Source organism: Eschrichtius robustus, chromosome 16 (assembly GCF_028021215.1).
Source record: "Eschrichtius robustus isolate mEscRob2 chromosome 16, mEscRob2.pri, whole genome shotgun sequence".
NCBI classification, from domain to species: Eukaryota; Metazoa; Chordata; class Mammalia; order Artiodactyla; family Eschrichtiidae; genus Eschrichtius; species Eschrichtius robustus.
The window spans coordinates 19,123,675-19,147,408 of NC_090839.1; the positions used below are offsets into that span (position 1 = coordinate 19,123,675).

Here is a 23,734-nt window from a genome sequence, read left to right on the forward strand (position 1 = left end):
CTAGGACTAAACCTTTGATTTGCCTTTGGGCAGCTGGCTAGCACAGACCAAAGGGGAGACTATGGTTACTGTTGTTAAGGTTGGACCAGCAGCCAGGACTGAATACAGGGATCTGATACCCAGATCAGTCTTGGCTCTGTCTTCCACACTCACCCTCTGTGAGCCTTAGTGTCCTCCTTTCCTGGGAGTTGGAGGGAGAGAAATGTATGAGGGTAGCAGGGAGCTGTTTACTCCACGTTCTTTCCCCACTCTTTCAGAGGTTAAAATAGCCCATTTGGTGTTGGAGAGTCAGTTCTTGTGCTGTATTTCCCAACTCCACACTTGAGACAGTGGCACAGTTGGAAGGATGGGACTTTGGGAAGCTGCTGTTTCCCCTCCCCCAGTCCCTAAGAAATTGGTGAGTTGGACACCATTTTAAACTTGGGGTAAAACTGGAACTCTTTTATTTTATTTATTTTTATTTTTATTTTTTTCCCCCATATCTCCTCCCTCTTGCATCTCGCTCCCACCCTCCCTATCCCACCCCTCTAGGTGGACACAAAGCACCGAGCTGATCTCCTTGTGCTATGCGGCTGCTTCCCACTAGCTATCTGTTTTACATTTGGTAGTGTATATATATCCATGCCATGCTCTCACTTCGTCCCAGCTTACCCTTCCCCCTCCCCAAGTCCATTCTCTGTGTCTGCATCTTTATTCCTGTCCTGCCCCTAGGTTCTTCAGAACCATTTTTTTTTTAGATTCCATACATGTTAGCATGCGGTATTTGTTTTTCTCTTTCTGACTTACTTCACTCTGTATGACAGTCTCTAGGTCCATCCACCTCACTACAAATAACCCAATTATGTTTCTTTTTATGGCTGAGTAATATTCCATTGTATATATGTGCCACATTTTCTTTATCCATTCATCTGCCAGTGGACACTTAGGTTGCTTCCACGTCCTGGCTATTGTAAATAGAGCTGCAGTGAACACTGTGGTACATGACTCTTTTTGAATTATGAAAACTGGAACTCTTTAAGTGAGCCTGGACTGAGGAATTAAAATCTAGGTCTGCCCAGAATCTCACCCCCAGTTCACAGGGCCCCAAGGGTTTAGGAACTGATGTTAATTCCCCTGTGGTCTGAGGAGAGGGGCTCAGTTGTAGGACTACTTCAGGCCTAGTGGGGGAGCACAGGCTAGTCCTGCCAGTCAGGTATCTTAGAATCATCAGGTCCTGCCTGTGTGTGCCTCTCAGCCTGAGATGAACTCTGGAACTGCCCATTCTCCCTGTGATTCAAGGTATAAATGCTGGAGATGGAATGCTGTCGATAGGACTTTATTAGTCAGAGTCCCAACAGGAAAAGCTGGTATTCTCAATTTAGGGAAATTATGGGAGAGTTAAAGAGGTGTGGATAGGTGCTCGCTTCGGCAGCACATATACTAAAATTGGAACGATACAGAGAAGATTAGCATGGCCCCTGCGCAAGGATGACACGCAAATTCGTGAAGCGTTCCATATTTTTGACACAAGAGGGAAGAGATATGGGAACATATGTATATGTATAACTGATTCACTTTGTTATAAAGCAGAAACTAACACACCATTGTAAAGCAATTATACTCCAATGAAGATGTTAAAAAAAAAGAAAAAAAAAAAAGAAAAAAAGAGGTGTGGATAGGATGTAGAGGAAATCTCAAGGGACAGAGCAGGAACCCGGAGTTGTGGTAATGGTGGAACTAATACCACCCCTAGCTGCAGTGAGACAAGTGGATGGAGTGGCCATCAGAAGCCAGAAGAGATTGTCATTTAGAAGAGGTCACCTTGAGAGGAGCAGTGACTTCTGGTTGAGGGATACAGCCGGCAGAAGTAGAATATTCGAATTCCTAACCTCACCCTTTCCTCGCCCTGTGCCCCCACCCACCTGTTTCCTTCCCTGACCTCTTTCTGGGACTCAGCATTGGACAAACTCAATTAGAAGTCTAGGGCACAGGGGCTTGTTGATGGGATCCATAAAGATCAGTCTGCGGGGGCAGGAGCAAGGTAGGGAAGGGTGGAGAGTGCACCTGGAGAGCAATAGAAAGATACTAGACAGAAGGACCACGCGACTTCACGATGGACAGAACCTGTGTGTGTGTGTGTGTGTGTTTGTGTGTGTGTGTGTGTAGTGCAAGGTGGGAAAAAAGGATAAGGTAAGCATTTCTTACCATAGCCACATGCTAGGTACTTTCTCCTGATCCGATCACCTTGCGGGGTAAGTAGAAGTATTTATATGTTATAGATGTGGAAAACTTGAACCCAAATCTCTTGTCCCTAAGTCAGTTCAGTCCTGGTGATCCCAGTGGTGACAGATGGTAGCCAGATAGCTCTCACATCTGACTTTCTCTGAGCCCATTCCAGAAAGCCACCGTTCATGGCATTGCTGGGAGAACCGGGGGGAACTGTAAAAGAGCTGCTGTGTATTTTTTTTTTTTTTCCTTCACATCTGTGAACTTGAAGAGAAGGGGAAAGAGGAGGAAAAAAATTCAACTTGGCATGAACGATGTTAACTGAGATCAAATAAGGTGAAAAGCAAAATAGAATCCAGAAATTTAGTTTTGCTTTTACCCGAAGTTCATGCGCAGCTGCTGTACAAAGTCCTTTTTACTTTCCACAAATGTTAAGCACTGTTCATAACATGAATCTCATTTTCTTTTACTTTTAGTTGTTTATGAAAAATAGCTTTATAAAAGACAAAGAACCAATTGAACATTAAGCTCCAACTGTGTGTCACCTTTGTGATTTCATTTCTTGCTGATATACAAATTATTACACTTATAAGTTAAAATTATTTTGATTCCTAATACATTCATTGTAAAATTACTTATTGAACAGTCAACAGTGAAATTGAAATTTTAAATTAAAAAAAGAGGAATTCTAACAACCTAGAAAGTAAACTTTAAATTTTTCTTTTTTTCCCTAGTTTTCATTACATGCATGCATAAATTTTACATGGCTAGAATTGTGCAAGTTTATGTTGTTTTCTTGTCATTAGGTGTATATTTCCATGTTGCTATATAACCTTCATGATTATTTAAAATAGTTTTTCAATTCACCTTAAACATTCTCCTACTTGTTAGATATTATTTATTTCCCCTGCTTCATGCCATAAAAAGATTGGCGGTTTTGTTGAACATTTAAGTGGTTTATTTACTATTTTTCTTTATAAACATTGTTGATTTGAATCTCCATGCATCTAGTTTCCCCATCCCCTCCCTCTTTTGTTCTTTGTGGCAGAGGGAAAGGAATTGTTATTTTTTTAGGATAATTTCTCAGCAGTGGGATGAGCAACTCTGACGGTATATCAAGGGACATTAAATAGAGTAGTTCTAAGGGTCACTGAGAGAAGTAAGATTACAGTTAAAATGAGTCATTAAGCAGAGTTGTTGCTTAAAATGTTATTGTGGATTTTTATTAAATCCTAGGTTTAAAAAACTACTGCTAAAAGAGAAATTAGACACCATTTACATTTACATACAAAATTTAGCTGAAACCCTAAGTTGTGATTAAGTTTTAAAAAATTTGTTCTTGGCTAAATTGAATATAGTGTAATTCTGAACAAATTTTGTATTTGATTAATGATATTGGCCCCGGTTATCCTGCATCCCTGGAATATAGCATTGGCCCGGGAGTCCCCTGGGCTACTCCCTGGGAAGCATGCATCCCCTCCCTAACCCATTCTGCTCAGCCCAGGGGGGCCTGGCCACTTTCATCTGTGCCCTCTTTACGAAGGTGGAGCCCCCTGGCCAGAGGGGCTTCCTTGTATGGTGCCCTTGCCCTTCCACTTGCCTTGCATCTGCCACAGTTCTGCTTTCTGGAACAACAGACAAGTTTCTTCCTCTAGTCGGGAAGCTTTAGAAAATCAGAGAGCAGTTCTGGTTTTCGCTCTGTCCTTAGCTCCTGGCATAGTGCCTGGCACATAGCAGATGCTCAAAAACACATTTGCAGAATGAAATGTCTTGAGACAGTTCTTTACATGTGTGAATACAACCATGATGTCCCCACCTAGTCGCCTCCTCTTTGGGTTTAATGTCCTCTAGGTCAGCCATTCCTCATAAAACACTCTCCGGATCCCTTTCCCTCCCAGTAGGGTTCTCACCATTGTCTGTGACCACAGTTTGCTCTCAGTCACACTTAGAATATGTGGCCAGATCTGCAGCCTGTTCTCCAGAAGTGGTCTGATTTGCAGTGATACAGTCAAGTGTGCACTACTTTTTTTTTTCTTTAGCAAATTGCTGGTTGCTTACATCGTTTCACGTGATCTGCTATCAAGCCTGGCCTGCTCCAGGAGGTGCTTGTGCAATTTAGTGTTTCCTTCTAGATTAGTGTCACTTGGGATTTGGTGAAGGCTCTTCAGTATCTTCATGTGAGTCATTAGTAAAAGTGAGGAAGAGGGAAGGCCCACGGAAGAGCTCTGGAAACCTCCCTCCACATTGACAGTAATCCCCTAATCCCGTGCTTTTTTCAAACTGTGATGTGCATACAGATTACCTGGGGGTTTGGTTAAAATGCAGATTCTGATTCAATAGGTCTGGGTGCACCCTGAGATTCCGTCTTTCTAACAAGTTGCCAGGTGATGCTCATGCTGCAGGTCTATCAGGTCATACTTTGAGTAGCAAGGCCCAGTTTTGGGAAAGAGTTGTTCATGAGAAAAAATCCTTCAGTGTTTGGATAGCTGTGCTGTGCGCATCAGAGCCCCCAGAAGATACTCTCTGATACAGATACCTGACCCCATACTCAGAGGTTCATCTCCTACCTCACTAAGTAAATGAAGAAAACAAGAGTGATGCTATTTCGCCAGCTTCCAAGTGGTATGTACCTCTCCGTGCGTGTTTGGTTGGACCCTTTATTCCAGCCTGACTAGTCGTTATCCAACATATTTGGTATCTTTTCAAGTTTCTTGTCATCTGGACATTTGATAAAAGTGCTCATGTAAACCGAGCACTTAAAAGTTTTTTTTATTGATATGCTATACCTTCATATACCAGAAAGTTACCCGAAGAGAAACTAAATGGATACTTAGTTTTTTAAACATTGGTTATAAGATACAGTGTTCCTGATAAAATTCTTTTATAAGAAATATTATGGAGCATCCAAATTTTTTTACTCTATTGGAATTTGGAGAGAATGGATGCATTGTTGAAATTACATTCCTAAGCTGAAATATCCTCATGTAGCTGGCAGCCTTTCAGTAACAGATTTAGCAAGTGAGTCTGTAGAACACAAGGCAGGGAGGTCATGAGCACCTGACCCCCCTTTTCTCCAAGCTTTCTCTCTCTTAGCTCAGGGGACAGGTACTTTTCTTTTGCCCTTTGTACAAGGCAGGTAACACTGTGGCCAAGACTTTTTTGGTCATTTCAAGGAATGATTATTATGTCAAAATGTAGAGAAAAAAAATATCGACACTTACTTATTTGGTAGAGCTTATTGTGACCTGGTCACCTTTTCCTTTTTTTTCCCCCCAATGGAAACAGAAGGAATTTTGATTTGATTTGATTATTATTTTTTGATTGGAATATAGTTGATTTACAATGTTTCAGGTGTACAGCAAAGTGATTCAGTTATATGTGTGTGTGTGTGTATCTATCTATCTATCTATCTATCTATCTATCTATCTATCTATCTATCTATCTAGTTCCCTGTGCTGTACAGTAAGTCCTTGTTGTTTATCTGTTTTATATATAGTGGTGTGAATCTGTTAATCCCAAATTCCCAATTTATCCCTCCCACCTTTTCCTTTTCTGAAAATAGTAGGTGTGGCCACCACCATGGAAGGTATGCAGCTCACTGAATATCAAAAAACCCTCTCTCTCTGGGTTCTTAAAGCCCCTTAGCCCTGAGTTTGTCATTTGAGCCTGTGGGGGGACAGGTACTGAGCGACCTGTAGTTGCTGCTGTAGTTCACCCATTAATTTCCTCCCTTTCTGTGATGGTTTTCCAAGATCGGTCAGGTGTCTCTTTGTTCTTTCAGCAGCTCACATGCAAGCACAGGTGCAGCAGCAATTATGCCTTCCCTTTAACAATTTTTTTTTTTTTTAATATGTCAATCCCCCTCTCCCAGTTCATCCCACCCCCCCCCCCACCTTGGCGTCCATACATTTGTTCTCTACGTCTGTGTCAGGCTATAGGCTTTTTAAAAAAATTTATTTATTTATTTATTTATTTTATTTTTGGCTGTGTTGGGTCTTCGTTTCTGTGTGAGGGCTCTCTCTAGTTGCGGCAAGCGGGGGCCACTCTTCATCGCGGTGCGCGGGCCTCTCACTGTCGCGGCCTCTCTTGTTGCGGGGCACAGGCTCCAGACGCGCAGGCTCAGTAGTTGTGGCTCACGGGCCCAGTTGCTCCGCGGCATGTGGGATCTTCCCAGACCAGGGCTCGAACCCGTGTCCCCTGCATTGGCAGGCGGATTCTCAACCATTGCACCACCAGGGAAGCCCGAAGATATATTTCTTAATCTATCTTTTATTGTTTTCACATAACCACTGCTTTCATACAATGCTTATGCTCTGTGCTTGCTAAGTTAGTAACAAAGACAAATGTAGTCATTTTTATCATAATTATTGCATCTTTGGTTAGAAGAGAGGATATTTTAAAAATTGATTCAGCCATCTTTTCCAAATCTGTACTAACTTGGTTTAGTACAATACCAATTTACAGACACTTCTATAACCCTCCTTCTGCAAAATCAATTGTATTATTCTGGATTTGCTTTTCTCTGGCAGCATTTCTCATCTACTTCCACACATTCTTAAAGTTTTATGTAAATTCTTTTCTCTTCCCTTTTTCATGTGGGTAGCCCACCTTGAGGTTATGTGACTCCCCTTTCAGTAATAGAAGGAGCACTACATGGGGGAAAAGAAGCCTGGGTTCAAATCTCAGTTCTACCACTTACTGTGTGACCCAAGGTGGTGTATTTAACCTCCGCAATTATTTGTAACATGTCTACTTCCTTTTCAGTGGCCTGCATCAAACAATACTACAAATTGTTTAAAATATCCAAAAGCTCCCCAAATTTGTAGGCAGGGAGGAAGCAAATTATCGGGTCATGGCTTGTCTTCCCAAATTACAACTTAGGGAGCATTGCCTAAGGAGCCAGGATGGGAGGCCCCTAGATTCACAAAGTGGGAGAGGGGAACCAGGAAGGGAGATGGTAAGTAGTATTTACTGAGTGCCTGTAATCTCTTTTCCATGTGCTCATTTGGACCTCATAGCTGCCCTGGTAATTTTGTGATCAGTGTAACATTGCCTCTGCCAAGGTAGCCAAGTGGTTAAAAGCCATAGTCTGGGTTGAAATTCCTGCCTTGCCACTGTGTGACATAAGACAGGTCCCTTGGCCTCTCTGTGTCTGATTCCTCATCAATAACAGGGAGATAATGAGAATCTGTTTTATAGGGTATTGGTGAGGATTAGATGAAATAAGTGTGTGAGGTGCCAAGCACAGTATCTGGTATGTAATCAGCATTCAACAAATTAAGCTGCTGTTTATCCTTTACTTCTTTTTAGACTTAACAGTCTTTCTAAAGGAAGGCTGTAGAGTTTTAGTAGCTTAATAACATTCAAAATTGTGACCACAGATTTAGTAGATTTTCCAACAACCATAACAGAACTTTTTCAAACACATGAGTGCTTTCCTTTCAAACTGGTCATCTTGAAACCCTCTTACCGTACTCCAGTGTTGCCTGTGCCTCAAAATGTGTTTGGACTTCTCATTACTAATTTTTAGTCTATGGGTGTCTTTTTGCTAAAATTATGCCTAGGATAAAGGTGAATACTTACATAATTAAATTTATTTATTCAACAAACTTTTATTGACCACCTACTCTTTGTCACCTACTGCTAGACACTAGGATAATAACAGTGAACAAGTAAGATGGGGTCATTTCCCTATGGCATTTGTAATCTAAGGGGCAAAAAGCTTTCATCAGCTTGGATTGTATAAAAAATGTGACAGCACTAATTGACATTGTTAAAACAGCTGAAAAGAAGAATGCAAATTTTGGAATATTTTGTAGATATATCCAATACCTCCATGATATGTTATCCAAAGGAAGACAGATGCCTTCTTTATGAATAAATGAGATGTACTGAGGGAGACACTGATCTGTATCTGTGCAATGATGTAACCAGCCCTTTAAATTCAAATTTGGAATAAAACAAGGAGCTCCTTTATCTCTTCTCTGCTTGACTGTGACTTTGGAGTCATTCATGAACTTGAAATTGGAAGCACAGTTACATTAAACAACACAATTGAAACTAAATTATCACTCACCAGTAGCCTGGTGATGATTGAAAATAATTCTTGGTTATGCACTCAGGAGTATTTGTCCGGCTCCAGGTCTGGATTGGAGCTGAAGAGTCCCAGGCACTCGTCTCCTCAGTGAATGCGTCTTGGCCCCACCACCGCCCTGTGCCGCGGGACAGGGAGCCCGGAGACCCAGCTGGGAACTTAGAACGGTAGAGGAAAAAGATATTTTTTCTCCCCTACAGTTTCTGGTGACTATGAAGGGATGGCTGGGACACCCCACTTGCTCTGGAAGCTGCAGATGGGATCTTGCAAAAATTGACAAAAGTCAATGAAAAATGAGAATTCTTACTAAAGTCAGCCCTCCCAGATCTCTGTCTATAGTGCTCTGTTAAGAGAGGAAGACAGTTGTGTTTTACTCCTGATTCTTCCCTGAAAGTGTTTACAATCAGCTATAAGTAAGAATGCTCCATGATGCCATCATGTGAATAACTTTGAGACCAGGCCAATGGACTGAAAATGCCCCTTATTAAATGCAGGATTACTCAACATCATACAGAGACCTAAGAAGTGGGCATTTACTCCTGTCTATACCACCACCTCGTGAAATGAGACACAATTGTTTGAAGGGACTGACTGAATTCCAGGACTGAGATTGATTCAGGTTAATGGAGACGGAGCCTAATCCCTAAAGAATGGTATCTAAGTTTGTGAAGAACCTGCCAAGTTTGTTGTGGTGACACATGTAATGGATCTTTTGGATTTAGATACCTGCAGTGTTTTCAACATATGTTTAGTATTAAAATTATTCCTGGGTCCTTTGAAAAAAAAAAAAAAAGACTATTTGTTAGGTTCCATTGGTTAGCATGTCTAAAAAGTGTGTTGATTTCTTAAAACTTTCCAAATATTTGTGTTTATTCAATTTTAACACCCTAATGTTAAATAATTGCAAATAAATACATAAGTAACATATATAAATAAACATAATTATGGAGTCCCGAAATTCAGAGGAGCTTTAAAGATAATTTAGGATAGTCACCCTTATAGTGCAGAAATGCCTTCAAGCCTACGTCCAGCACCTCTGGTGATGGAGAATGTTTAACTATAGACCAGGGGTCATGGGCATATAATAGAAAGGTGGGGGGACTTCCCGTTCTATTGGTGGGGGGGCGCAGTGGTTAAGAATCCGCCTGCCATTGCAGGGGACATGGGTTCAAGCCCTGGTCCGGGAAGATCCCACATGCCACGGAGCAGCTAAGTCCGCACGCCACAGCTACTGAAGTCCGCGCGCCTAGAGCCCGTGCTCTGCAACAAGAGAAGCCACCACATTGAGAAGCCCGCGCTCGGCACCGAAGAGTAGCCCCTGCTCTCTGCAACTAGAGAAAGCCCGCGCACAGCAATGAAGACCCAACGCAGCCAAAAATAAATAAAATAAATAAATTTTTAAAAAAAGAAAAGAAAAGATTAAAAAAAAAAAATAAAGGTGGGAATTTGTCTTTATAAGACAGGAGTGGTAGTTACCTATGGGAAGCTTTTGGGCCCTATCTAAGTACAGTTGTTTTTCCAAGTATCATCTGGCCAACTAAGACTTGTCTTCCACAGTCCAGTTTCTGCCCCTGGACCTCCAGTTTGTAGCCCTTCCAGTAAACTCTGGCACTGGCTAGAGAAACATCCTAGGATCTTTTTAGTTTTCTAAACTTGTAATTACCATTATAGCACATGGTTTTAACCATGTTTTAAATTAGCTAATATTTATTAAGTGTCTATTGTGTACCAGTCACTCTTCTAGGGGAAAGATATGATAGCACCAAGCAAAAAGCAACTACCATTATGGAGAGTTCATGATTGAGTGGCCCTAAAGTTGCAGTTGAACGTGAAATAAAGGAAATGGATCAGGTCTGAGGGAGATGATGATTCTGGCTTGGGACATGTTGAACACGGGAGGCAGTGGGCCATCTGAGAGCAGATATCTGATGCGTAGCTGGCTCTGTAGTTGAGGGAAAGCTGGCTTTGGGGATTGTTGGCATGGAAGGTGGAATTTGAAACAATTGGAGCAGAGAAGGTCAGCAAGGGAAAATGAGTGATCTGAGAGAAGAGAGTCTAGCATGGCATGATGCTTGGTGCCTTGTAAAGTACCAAGTAGATGTTTATGAATTCATTTATTTGATCTACAGCTGTGTTCCTTTTGAAGTAACTATGTAAGAAACATTGCTTTTTTTTTTTTTTTTTTTTTTTTTACATTTTTGGCTGCATTGGGTCTTTGTTGCTGCACACCGGCTTTCTCTAGTTGCGGCGAGCAGGGGCTACTCTTTGTTGCAGTGCACGGGCTTCAGTAGTTGTGACAGTGGGCTCAGTAGTTGTGGCTCCCGGGCTTAGTTGCTCCACGGCATGTGGGATCTTCCCAGGCCAGGGATCGAATCCGTGTCCCCTGCATTGGCAGACAGATTCTTAACCACTGTGCCACCAGGGCATTCCTTATTCGGTAATTGTAACATTATGAAGCAAGTACAATTTTCTTGTTACTTTGGGGAAACTTTCTTCTATTACAAAGGTTTGAGAAGTGGAGGTTTTCATGTAATAACCTTTCCTTTTTTTTCTCTTTAGATTTGGATAAGTAATTCACAAACTTGTAACAGCGAAAAAATACACGAGTATAGAGAACAAAATTTGTCCCTTTACCTCTCTCCTCACCCTTTTCTCACCCAAGACTTTTCAATGACTTTCCACGTACTGTTCCTAAGAGAAGCTATGTTCTGAACAGCGTCTAGGTTGGAGACTGGAGAACACGATTCCTCTTGTGTGTCTTTGACTCACAGTGACCATAGATGAGTTATATTAATATTCATTCACTGCCTCCTCAGGAGATGTACTTGCCTTTGCCCTTAGTGGTGGGCAACCTTGCCTTTATAGGAAGTCATTCAATTGCATAGTTAGTGGATAGCTGGAGCTCCATGTTATGGACTTTCCGAAGCTCTTACAGCTGGACAGATGCAGGTTAGGGGAAATATCTCACTTCCAGGGTATAGAAAATCATTGGCATGTGAACACGTGCATATGTGTGCGCACGTGCGCGCACACACACACACGGGATACCTAAAGAGTTGTGAAGTATCTTTGGTGAGGCACTGAATCGTGGGTGTTATTACTTGTACCAATCTCTAGCTGATCAAAATAATCATCTTTAGGGAACGTTAGTGAGAAGTAGTCACGAGACACTGTACATTTTATTAGGTTCCTTATTTGTCCAGTTTTACTACATGTAATGGACCTAGGTTTCTAGAGTTGATGCTTGGCCATCATTTAGAGGTGACCTCGTTAGAGGCGCTTAAATGTGTCTAAGGGATCTCTGCGGCATTGCCTCCACAGTGTTTAATATGCATAAAATAGGTGCTTGAGGGAGACTGTTACTTGGCAGGGAGGATGAGAAGAGAAATGTGATTGCCCTTAGTGTCTGCAGTATTACCACAGGATCCAGAGCAAAAGCACTGAAAGGGTATTTAGTGTTTCTTCGACAACTTGCTGATCTCTGGTCTTCCCCATCTTGGTAAAATAGTACCTTCGCGGACTTGGTGGTAAAGTCAGAAACCTGGGAGTCATGCTTAACCACTCTGTCCCTCATGCCCACTCCACCAAAAGGCCTGCGGATCCCACCTCCAACACACAGAAAGCCCACCTCCCCTGCCAGCGCCCTAACGCAGGTCGCTGTCATCACTGTCTGCGACTTCTGCAGTAGCCTTCTGCCTTCCTTTTCGGCTTCCTCTCTTGTCTCGCTCCCATGCATTCTACACTTCAACCAGAGTGATCTTTTTGGAAACATAAATCAAGTGTGGATTTACTCCCCTGCTTAAAACTCTTAAATGGCTTCCCATTGCGCTTAGGATAAAATTTTTAAATCTCCAGTTTGGTCTGCAAGGCTGTGTGACACGGCCTTGGACTCGCTAACGTTATTTTGAACCCTCTCACCTCCGTTTGGCACCATCCATCCTGTTCCCGGAGCCAGGTTATCCTTTTATTTGAACCCAACTTTCTCTGTAGGCATCAAAATTAAGTAGCATTTATGTTTCCTCCACAAATAAGAAAAGACTTTAACCTTAACCTATGTCTGCTTCTTTTTTCCTACTCCTTTGGTTCCCAGATTTTTTTTCAAAGTTTCTGATTAATTTTCTATATGATGCCTGTGCTCTTTCAAGAATTCTTATTAGCAGTTGCATTGCACTTCACATTATAGTTGAGCAATAATTTTTGAGATTTAACTATAAGTTTTACTTATTTCTTTGATCAACACTGCTTCTTGTATCTCAATTTGACTTTTATTTCTTAAATTTAAATTAAATTTTGCTGAGGTACAACTTTAAGTCTTATACTTTATAAGCTTATACTTTAAGTATGTCTCTTATACTTCTTTCCCTTCCAAAATGCATGGGTGGTGAACTTCATGGAGCTCTTGCACACCCCCAAATGTCTTCATTTTGCCGTCATACTTAAATGATGGTTTTAGGGGGATCTAGGATTCTAAGTTTAAAATGATTTTTTTCCTTCAAAAGTTTGTAGAAATTGTTTCATTTGTGTTCTAGCATCTGGTGTTATAGATGAGAAGTCTGGTGCAAATCCACTTTTCCTTTTGTTATGGTTCGCACCCCCGCCATCCTTCCCCACCTTGGATTGTCAGGGTCTCTTTATTTTTGCAGTTTAAAAATTTCACCAAGTTGTGTTTAGGTGTTTCTTTTTTCAGTGTTGTTATAAACCATTGGCAGACCCTTTCAACCTCGCACTCAGGTCCTTTTTCAACTCAGAGAAATTTGGTCCTGCTCTTTCTTTGATATTTTTTTCCCCTCCATCCTCTCCCTTTTAAAAAACTAGATGTATATTAGATATACACTGGATCATCTAGATTTATCCGCCCCCCCCCCCCCATATTTCTTATCCCTTGGTTTGGGAGAATTTATCAGTTCAGCCTTCCAGATCACTCCTTCCATCTTTGATCATGCTCATTTTTCTATACAGGGATCTGCTGTTGAGGGATTTAAAAAATGATTTTTTTCGGTAGTTTTGTTTCCTTATTCTCCACTGGTAACTTTTAGTAGTGCTTTTCCCCGCCTTAGTATCTTATCTTTGAAATGGTATCTTCATAGATCTTTCAGAGAACACTAAAATTATTTTGTTTCCTTTGTTAACCCTGTTTCCTCTGGGCTTGGTTCCTCTATTCAATTTGGTGCCTCTTTCAATCTATTGTTTTTCTTAGTGTTTTATTCTTAGTTAGTTTTCTTTCTTTCTTTCTTTTTTTTTTTTTTTGGTAAATTTATTTATTTATTTTTGGCTGCGTTGGGTCTTTGTTGCTGCACGCGGGCTTTCTCTAGTTGCGGTGAGGAGGGCTACTCTTTGTTGCGGTGCGCGGGCTTCTCATTGCGGTGGCTTCTCTTGTTGCAGAGCGCGGGCTCTAGGCACACAGGCTTCAGTAGTTGTGGCACACGGTCTCAGTAGTTGTGGCTCGCGGGCTCTAGAGTGCAGGCTCAGTAGTTGTGGCACACGGGCTTAGTTGCTCCGAGGCATGTGGGATCTTCCCGGACCAGGGCTTGAACCCGTGTGCCCTACATTGGCAGGCGGATTCTTAACCACTGCACCACCAGGGAAGTCCCCTTAGTTAGTTTTCTGTTCACATTTCTAAATAAGGATCCAGGTCAGAGGTTTTCAGTCCTAAGGGTGCATTAAATTATCTGGAGAGCATTTAAATACAAGTGCCAGCTCCTCATTCCCTCTATAAATGCTAGCTAGTTTAATTGGATTAAGGCGGGGCCTAGGCAATTGATATTTTAATTTTTTTGAGATATAATTGACATATAACATTACGTTTCAGGAGTTTCACGTGTACAGTATAATGATTTGATATGTGTGTACATTGTGAAATGAGCACCACAATAAGCCTAGTTAATATCCATCATCATATATAGTTACAAAAGTTGTTTTTTTCTCGTGATTAGGACTTTTAAGATCTACTCTCTTAGCAAATTTCAAATGTGCAATTATTAACATAGTCACCACGATGTACTTATCTATTTTATAAGTAAATAAGTACACCCATGATTTGTTTTTTCTGTAGCTGGAAATCTGTACCTTTTGACCCCCTTCACCAGTTTCACCAACCGCCCCTCCGGCCCCCACTTGTCTCTGGCAACCACTAATCTGTCCTCTGTATCTATGAGCTTGGTGGTGTTATTGTTGTTTTAGATTCTGCATATAAGTGAGATCATATGGTATTTGTCTTTCTTTGATTTATTTCACTTAGCATAATGCCTTTAAGGTCCATCCATATGGTCACAAATGGCAAGATTTCATTCTTTTTTATGGCTGGATAATATTCCATTATATAAAGATACCACGTTTTCTTTATCCATTCATCCATCGATGGACACTTAGGTGGTTTCCTAAGTGTCCTATGTATGGGGGTGCATATATCTTTTCGAGTTATGTTTTCGTTTTCTTGGGATAAGTACCCAGAGGTGTAATTGCTGGATCATATGTGTCATGGTCCGAGCGCGGTTGGAAAAGAATTTCCAGACATGAGGCAGAATGTAAGGAAGATAGAGTTTTATTAAAGAGAAGGGTCGCTGCAAGAACAGCGGGCCGACTTGCTGGTAGCCAGGGAAAGTTGACAATGAGCATGGGTTGCTTGTCTGTTTTTATAGCCAGGGAACCTGCAAGTCATCTGCTGACTGGTCAGAGTATGTATACTTTCAGTGTGCTAAGCGGGAGAAAAACAGGGCAAATGTCTTTCCTTATATGGGATGGGAAAGGGACAGGGCATGCTACTTGGGAGGCTCTGGGACAGTGCAATGGCTACATTGTGACAGAGCGATAGGAGTCCTGTAACTCTTTGTTCTGACAATATTGGCCCTTTGAGTTTATCTTGTTCTTTGTCCTTGGAGCACACCACATTGCCCCCTCTCTTTATTTACAGGGCCAATTCTTTGGCCCTATTGGATACCCTGCTCATGTCTACCTACCTGCCTAGCTCCTTCTCAGGCGTTCGGGAACCCTTTTTTTAAGAAGGGGCGACGATCTCTCTGGCTACTTCCTTCTGGGTGGGAGTGTCGTAGGGGCCCTGGGTTCCTGATGCCTGCTCTCTGTCAGGGTATATTTATGGAGGGAGATGAGAGCCCATGGAATGATAAGACGGCTTGTTCCAATGTGGTCCATGTGCCAAATGGCTGGTACCTTTGTTGTAGCACCATCTGGAATTGAATCCTTTGAACCTGTCAGGAGATGAACTTAGATAATGTGTTAATAATGCAGGGACCAGGCTTCCCTGGTGGTGCAGTGGTTAAGAATCCGCCTGCCAATGCAAGGGAGACGGGTTCAAGCCCTGGACTGGGAAGTTCCCACATGCCGCGGAGCAACTAAGCCCGTGCGCCACAACTACTGAGCCTGTGCTCTAGAGCCCACGAACCACAACTACTGAGCCCATGTGCCACAACTACTGAAGCCTGCATGCCTAGAGCCCGTGCTCCGCAACAAGAGAAGCCACGACAATGAGAGGCCCACGCACCGCAATGAAGAGTAGCCCCCGCTCACCGCAACTAGAGAAAGCCCGTGCACGGCAATGAAGACCCAACACAGCCAAAATAAATAAATAAATAAATTAATTAATTTAAAAAAATATAATGCAGGGGCCAAACAACAAAACAAGGGCTATCAGGATTAATGGTCCCAACAAGGACAATAGCCATGTCCATATCTGGAGCCCCATAGTGGAGAGGAGGCTGGAAAGCCAGCTGGGGCCCTGTCCTGCTCTCTCTTTTAAATCTTCTATTAATTTGATGTTTTTCTTTAGAATCTGAAGGTCTTCTTCAACCTGGCCAGAGGTATTAATATAGAAGCAGCATGTTCCATTTAGTAGGGCACAGACGCACCACCCCCCGTCAGCTGTTACGACATTCACGGCCCTCCTATTTTGTAAAACTACCTTGGCCAGAGTGCCTAGGGCTGACTGCTGTTCCTCAGTGGCTGCTACCATAGCCTTCCAAGGTTCCTGGACCATGATGGTGAGATGGAGAACACTCCTCTCTAAGGGGTATGCCTGCAAACCAGGAGAGCCCTCTAAAGATGCTACGTATTATTTCGGGCCGATCAAGAATTGGGTTATAAGCATGTCCCCCGCAATCAGTGGTTCGTTTTTGTCTCTCCCGGACAGGTCTTATGGCCTCCTCGAGGAAGGACCCAAGGTTGGGAATGCCTCCTGAGGAAGCTAAATCCTTTGTAGTCATAATGGTCGCCTCTGGGACCGCAGCAATAATTGTGCAGGAGCCCCTCCAAAGTGTGAGAAGATCCAGATAGACCCCGTTACCGCATAGAAATGAAAATCCGGTGCCCCTCAAAGATACCCCCATTGTGGGTCCCCAGAGCCAGGCCCTGACCTTTTGGTAGTTTTCCTCTGGGAATAGACTGGGGTCCCATGGCCTAGGATTATATTGGGAAGGCCAAACTCCAAGGAAGTAATCATCTATACATAAAGGGGAGAATCCGGGCTCTGACTGATTATGAGTGTGACTGGGGGATTAGCATAACAAATTTCTGAATGTTAGCTGAATTATGTTATATTTTGGAGGAGAATCTTGCCGGGAGGTTAAACTAAGTAAGTGTCCGGTGGTCACACCGATCCCCACATATTTAGTTCCCAGGGCCGAGCTGTTTATGGGAATATGGTCTTCATTAATACATTTCTTAGTCGCATTTTCCTTGAATTTCCCCAGCACAAAGTGAAAATACCTTCATGTACATATTATTTATTTTCCTCTGAACAGGGATTCCACTCCAGGCTAGTCCGATTAGAATTGAGGGTGTAGTTACAAAGAGAGTCATTTAGCCAGCCCAAAATGGGTCCCCATCCATTCGGGTTTTGGAAACAGAGCTTTGCCTCATCTGCCCAAGCTTGGGCTAATGCCCATATCCTGTTTTTCTCTTCATGAGTACAACAAGCGGTCGGGACTACATGAATGTCTTGCCAGGTCAGGTCAAAGGCTATAGTGAGGGCCTGAAATTCCTTAATAAAAGTGGTGGGATCCTGACTAAAGGAACCTAACTTGTTTTGAATTTGGGAAATGTCAGACATGGGAAAGGGAACATGGACTGTAATAGTGCCCATGTCTCCATTTGCTACCTCCCTCAAGGGAAGCATATCAGAATCTGTTTCCTGGCTTTGGGCAGTTCTCGATCTTGTGTGGGGAGGGGAGAGGGGGCTTTCGCCCTGATGAGGGGGTGCCTGTCGGGGAGCTGTGGGTTGAGGTGAGGGGGCGGGAGCTGAAGCAAAGGGGGTTGATGGGGTGGGGGACAGGAAAGGTCGAGTAGAGGGTCATCTAGGAGATCTGCTTGTGAGGGAGACAGAGGGGGTCGGGGGGATAAGGCGGCAACAGAAAGACACATGCGGCATGAGTCCCTGAGATCCGGATTCTGACTAAGGGCCATAAAGGTCTTGACATAAGGAACCTCTGAGTCCTTTCCTTTTTTCTGGCAAAAGAGATCAAGTTGGAGGATCGTGTTATAATTTAGTGTGCCATTAAGGGGCCATTGTTCTTGGTCCCCCACTTTATACTGGGACCAAACCGTGTTACAAAAGAAAGTGAGCCTCTTCTTTTTGAGATTTTTAGGGTCAAATTTTTTCCAGTTCCTGAGGATACTGCCAAGGGGTGAGTCTGAGGGAGGCTCCCGAGATGTACCAGAACCTGTTCTTAGCCTATGTGCCGTAGAAAGGGCGTACTGAGAGTCACCGGCTGACAGAAAGGCGTCCCCTTTGTCCCAGTGATCTCTCCGTGCGACTAAGGCACAAAATGGGCCGACCGTCCCAACAATCGCGTCCGACCGTGAGAGGTGACCCCTGAGTGTGCGACTGAGGCACAAACCGTGTGACTGAGGCACCGTGCGACTCGGGCAGGGGAAGAAAGAGAGAGAGATTCCCGGGACCCACCAGGTGACTCAGCGTTTGGCGATTACCTGAAACGTGAAAAGGCACTCCTGGGATGGCTCCGAGGCAACACCTAGGCTCCTGTAAATCAATCCGGACTGAGAAAAAAGTGAAAGTAACAGAGAAGACAGGCTGAGGAGTTGGCCTCGTAGTCCTGCCAGGAAGGCGGCGGCTGAGGCGAGGGGTTTTTCTTGAACCCATACGTGCCTCACGGGTGCACGGAAGTTGTCTTGCTGGGGGCAGATGCTTTAACAGCCTGGTCTGTTCCGTGACCCCCTCATCTTTTCACGGGAGTCTTCAAGCGGCAGGCGCCCTATTGGCTTTGAAATGCCTGACCCGTGCCCGCACAATACCAATTGGCCTAGTCCTCAGCCAGAAGGAAGACAGAGGGACCCTCACCGGTTCTGGGCGGTAGTTACTGGGGCGAAGTGAGCCGTGGAGTCTTCAGAACACACCAGGGTGTGGCCCTGGCCAGAGTTCCTCTGTTGCTTCCCCAGCAACTTGCCTGTTCACAGAGGGTCCCAAGAATTGAGGAGAGGAGGTGGGGGAGGAGATCCCCCCAAGAGATATCCCCATACGGGCCACCAAAATGTCGTGGTCTGAGCGCGGGTTGGAAAAGCATTTCCAGACACGAGGCGGAATGTAAGGAAGACAGAGTTTTATTAAAGAGAAGGGTCGCTGCAGGAACAGCGGGCCGACTTCCTGGTAGCCAGGGAAAGTCGACAATGAGCATGGGTTGCTTGTCTGTTTTTATAGCCAGGGAACCTGCAAGTCATCTGCTGAGTGGGCAGAGTATGTATACTTGCAGTGTGCTGAGTGGGAGAAAAACGGGTCAAATGTCTTTTCTTATATGGGATGGGAAAGGGACAGGGCATGCTACTTGGGAGGGCTCTGGGACAGTGCAATGGTTACATTGTGACACAGTGATAGGAGTCCTGTAACTCTTTGTTCTGGCAGTCTTGGCCCTTTGAGTTTATCTTGTTCTTTGTCCTTGGAGCATACCACAATATGGTAGTTCTATTTTTAAGTTTTTTGAGGAACCTCCTTACTATTTTCCATAGCGGATGCACCAGTTTACATTCCACCAACAGTGCACAAGGTTTCCTTTTCTCCACACTCTCACCAAAACTTGTCATTTCTTGTCTTTTTGATAATAGACATTCTAACAGGTGTGGAGTGATATCTCATAGTGATTTTGATTTGCATTTGCCTGAGAATTGTTCTTTCAGGAGTAAGTTCAGAGTACAGGTCCTGCTGAGTGGCCAGGAGATCCCTCTGGAGTCCTCGGTGGGTGTGTGCCTTGTCATCTGTGGTGCTGTTTCTTCATCCTCTTGTGCTGGCACTTACGTGGGTGGTCCCCTACTGCCGATCCCCACTTTATAGAGAGCTGCCCTCACAGCTTAGCCTTTCTGAGAACAATGGAGGATGTAGCTGTTCCATAGACCTTCAGTTATTCTCTTGACCGTCCCTGGTGCTCTTCCACTCCCACATCCAGCTTCTGCCATCTCTGGATTTAGGTTTGTTTTCCACCAAGCTTCTCTTGGGCACACACATTTTAAAAGCTTTCTTCTTTTGCTTGGTTCATGTTGGAGGTTCCTCTGCATGGCTAAGCACTGCCATCATTCAGTTCTGATGGCTTTTTTTTTGCCCACAATTCCTTGCTCTTCTCCTGATGGCATTGTTCCTGTTTATCCTGTGCTGCTGTGGACTTATTCTTACTTTTATATTTTTATAATATACATTCTTACTGTTACAATAAATAACTAGTCTGTTATATTTGACATTTTAAAGGAGGGGAGAAGTACTTCTAATACTCTATTATTTGTCATGAACCAGCAGTCCCCAAACACTTTTTGTTTACCTCTGAAAAGCATCAGATATCCAAGGAATTCAGCAGGCTCGTCATGGAAGAGGAACTACAGGCAGTTTAACCAAGTGAAAAATGACTTCATTCCATTAGTGAAAACTGCATTTAAAGTTGTAAGATACCATTTGCACATATCAAATTAGCAAGGTGTGTTTTTTGGGGGCATATGGTGGGAGGTATGGTAGGGAGTAATAAGGAATGGGTAGTGTGCGTATGTGAGGGACAGAGAAAGAATTTAATGCCAGCAAGGGTCTTATATACTGCTTGTGAAATGCAAATTGATATAACTCTCAATGCATTTTGGCAATATGGGCCTTTAAAAAAGTTCATACTCTTTGACCCAGGGATTAAAATACTGGCAGTTTATCCCAAGGAAATAATTATAAGTTAAGACAATATTTTATGTACAGAGATATTTATCTCCACATTGTAAAGTAAAAAAAAACAAAAACAAAAACAAAATGTACACGTTCAAGTGCCTGACACTGAGCAATTGCTAAATTTTGGTACATCTATGCAGCTAACAAAATTCTACAAACAAAATGAAGCTAACAAAAATAAATGTTTAGAAAGACTTTAATTACATAGGGAAAATGCTTATGTAGTTTTTAATGATGCTAAGTGAAAAAAGATATACTCTAAAACGGACTTACCTAGAATATCAATTCTATAAGAAAAACATATGTGCAAAGAAAAGTAAAAATTAACAGTAACGATTTTTTTTTGATTTGAATTATGTGAGTTTTCCCACCTATAGTTTTTTTTTTTTTTAAATTAATTAATTAATTAATTTTTGGCTGTGTTGGGTCTTCATTGCTGCGCGCGGGCTTTTTTCTAGTTGTGGCGAGCGGGGACTACTCTTTGTTGCGGTGCGCGGGCTTCTTCTCATTGCAGTGGCTTCTCTTGTTGCGGAGCACGGGCTGTAGGTGCGCAGGCTTCGGTAGTTGCAGCGCGCAGGCTCAGTAGTTGTGGCTTGCGGGCTCTAGAGCGCAGGCTCAGTAGTTGTGGCGCACGGGCTTAGTTGCTCTGCGGCATGTGGGATCTTCCCAGACCAGGGCTCGAACCCGTGTCCCCTGCATTGGCAGGCGGATTCTTAACCACTCTGCGCCACCAGGGAAGCCCCCACCATAGTCTTATGCTCTTTTGTATTTTCCATATTTCAGCAGTAACTATATTATAATCAGGAAAAAGAATCAGTATTATTTTTTAAATTGCCAAGCTGTCTCACAGAGAAATACGAATGGCCAATAATCACATGAAACTATTTAATTTCAGTAGTAACAAAAAATGCAAAGAATGCTCAATGACATGGAAAATGTTTGTTACATAAATTTAAGTGAAAAAATAGTAACGATATGTACACTATGATCCCAGTTTGGTTAAAATTGTGTGTGTGTGTGTGTGTGTGTATCAAAATGTTGACAGTGCTTAGCTTTGGGTAGGGAATATTTTTCAGATGACTTTTAATTTTCTTCTTTATGCTTATGATTTGCATTATGTGAGTTTTCTTCCCCTATAGTCTTAATCTTCTGTATTTTCCAGTTTTCCTATACTAAATGTGTATTGCTCTTATAATCAGGGGAAATTTTTTTCACACATTATTTTTGTCTTTCTATCCTCTACACTATACTTTCTGCTCTAAAGCATTCTTAAAATATTTAACTTGGATGTTGAATAAGAGAAATTTGAGGGACTTCTTTACCTAATTCAATCTTAAGAATTAAATGAATGCATTGATATAAATTTCATGTTACTTTGAGATTTATCTTTGTTTTGTCTATAGGAACATATTTGAGTACTTTGAATATCTTGTCTCTTTCTCAGAATGTTAGCCACATAGGTGCAACATGATGGAAAACTATCTTTTTGCCATTTAAAAAAAAAATTAATTAATTAATTAATTTATTTTTGGGTGTGTTGGGTCTTCGTTTCTGTGTGAGGGCTTTCTCTAGTTGTGGTGAGCGGGGGGCCACTCTTCATCGCGGTGCGCGGGCCTCTCACTGTCGCGGCCTCTCTTGTTGCGGAGCACAGGCTCCAGACGCGCAGGCTCAGTAGTTGTGGCTCACGGGCCTAGTTGCTCCGCGGCATATGGGATCTTCCCAGACTAGGGCTCGAACCCGTGTCCCCTGCATTGGCAGGCAGATTCTCAACCACTGCGCCACCAGGGACGCCCCCTTTTGCCATTTTTAATAAAGCCTTTTGAACTTTATATTTTTAAAAATTGAGATATAATCTACATACAGCAAAATGTGCAGATTTTAACTGTATAGTTTAATAAGTTTTGGCAAATGTTTCTGCCCATGTAAATACCACCTCAACAATCTATAGAACTTTTTTGTCACTCCAGAAAAGTTCCCTCATGCTCCCTTCTTGTCAGTCTTCACATCTGAACGTTAAGCTCTGTTATAATTTTTACCACCATAAATTAATCTTGTTTCTTCTAGAGCTCCACATAAACAGAATCATATAATATATTCTCTTTCATGTCTACCTTATTTTGCTCACCATGATTTTGAGATTCTTCCGCATTGTGTGTATTGGGAACATTTTTCTTTTTAATTGCTGAGTAGTATTCCATTGTATGAATACCACAATTTGTTTATCCACTCTCATGTTGACAGACATGTAGGATGTATCTGGGTTTGGACTCTTTTAAAATCAGGGATGCTGAGTTTGTAGCTGTTCCCTAACCCCCCACTTCTCTTTTCTTGACTAGCAGTGCTTGCAAATCAGGGCTTGTTTCCAGGAGCTTGTAACTAAGACCACCACAAAGAGATCAGAGAACAAAAATAAAGTGGGCCCGCCAAGTCCAGAGCAGACGCCCCAGGAGTTCAGCTCCTGGGCACAGAATGGCAGGCCTGCAGATTAACTGAACGCTCCTTTTACAGAAAGAAAGAAAAGAAAAAGCCAAGCAGTGAAAGAGCTCAGAGCACCCAGTTGGGGACCAAGAGAGCCATTACCACATTAGATCCAAATCACAGCAGTTGTTTGAGGTTACTCAGGATGCTGAGTGTTAACTACACCGAGAGTGGGGTGGAGTGCTTCCTCAACCCAGCTGGCCCTGCAGCAGGTGTTGCCCGAGTGCCCATCTGGGCTCCCTTCTGCTGGGGTTTCTGGGGTGAGGGGAGCAGGATGACTTGAAGCACTTGCTATGTGGCTCTGACTGCTCTGCCAATAGAGCTACATAAAAAACCCCACAGCCTCTTGGGTCATGTGATTTGATAATTGGGAAAAAAACTCCTCCCAGACCCAAGGGGCTATTGCACATTCAGGTATTCAGCGTTATTACAGACGAGCAGAAATTACGAGTTCTGGGTTTGAGAGGCCCAGGATGTCTCTCTCTGGGACAGAGAAGGGCCCAGCACTCCCCTTCCCCATTTCACTCCTCGTAGAGTTCATTTCCATCTGTCCTATTCCCACCAAGGAAAATATGGCCTTTAGCCCACTTCCTCGGGCACTGCCTCTTTCTCCTGCCTTTCCCCTGAATCTTGACATAGGGTCAGATGAACTGAGTGCAGATAGAGCTGAGGAAGCATGGAGGGAGAAGTACAGTTGTTCAGTCAGTGTGTGGAAACTGCTCTTAGAGGGTGGGAAGTGGTGTGATCTCTGAAGATAGGACCCCCATTAGGCAGTGGCAGGACCAAAGGAGAGGGTGCCC

The 23,734-nt window shown here is 43.0% G+C and overlaps 1 protein-coding gene and 1 non-coding gene across 4 annotated transcripts in view; both read left to right on the forward strand.

Moving 5' to 3' along the window:
- ZHX3 (zinc fingers and homeoboxes 3) overlaps nucleotides 1-23,734 on the forward strand; it is a 138,453-nt gene that overhangs the window by 29,352 nt on the left and 85,367 nt on the right. The gene's annotated exons all lie outside the window — the stretch shown is intronic.
- Nucleotides 1,396-1,502, forward strand: LOC137750806 (U6 spliceosomal RNA). Its single transcript, XR_011070589.1, has one exon. It is a non-coding gene; the product is annotated as a U6 spliceosomal RNA (small nuclear RNA).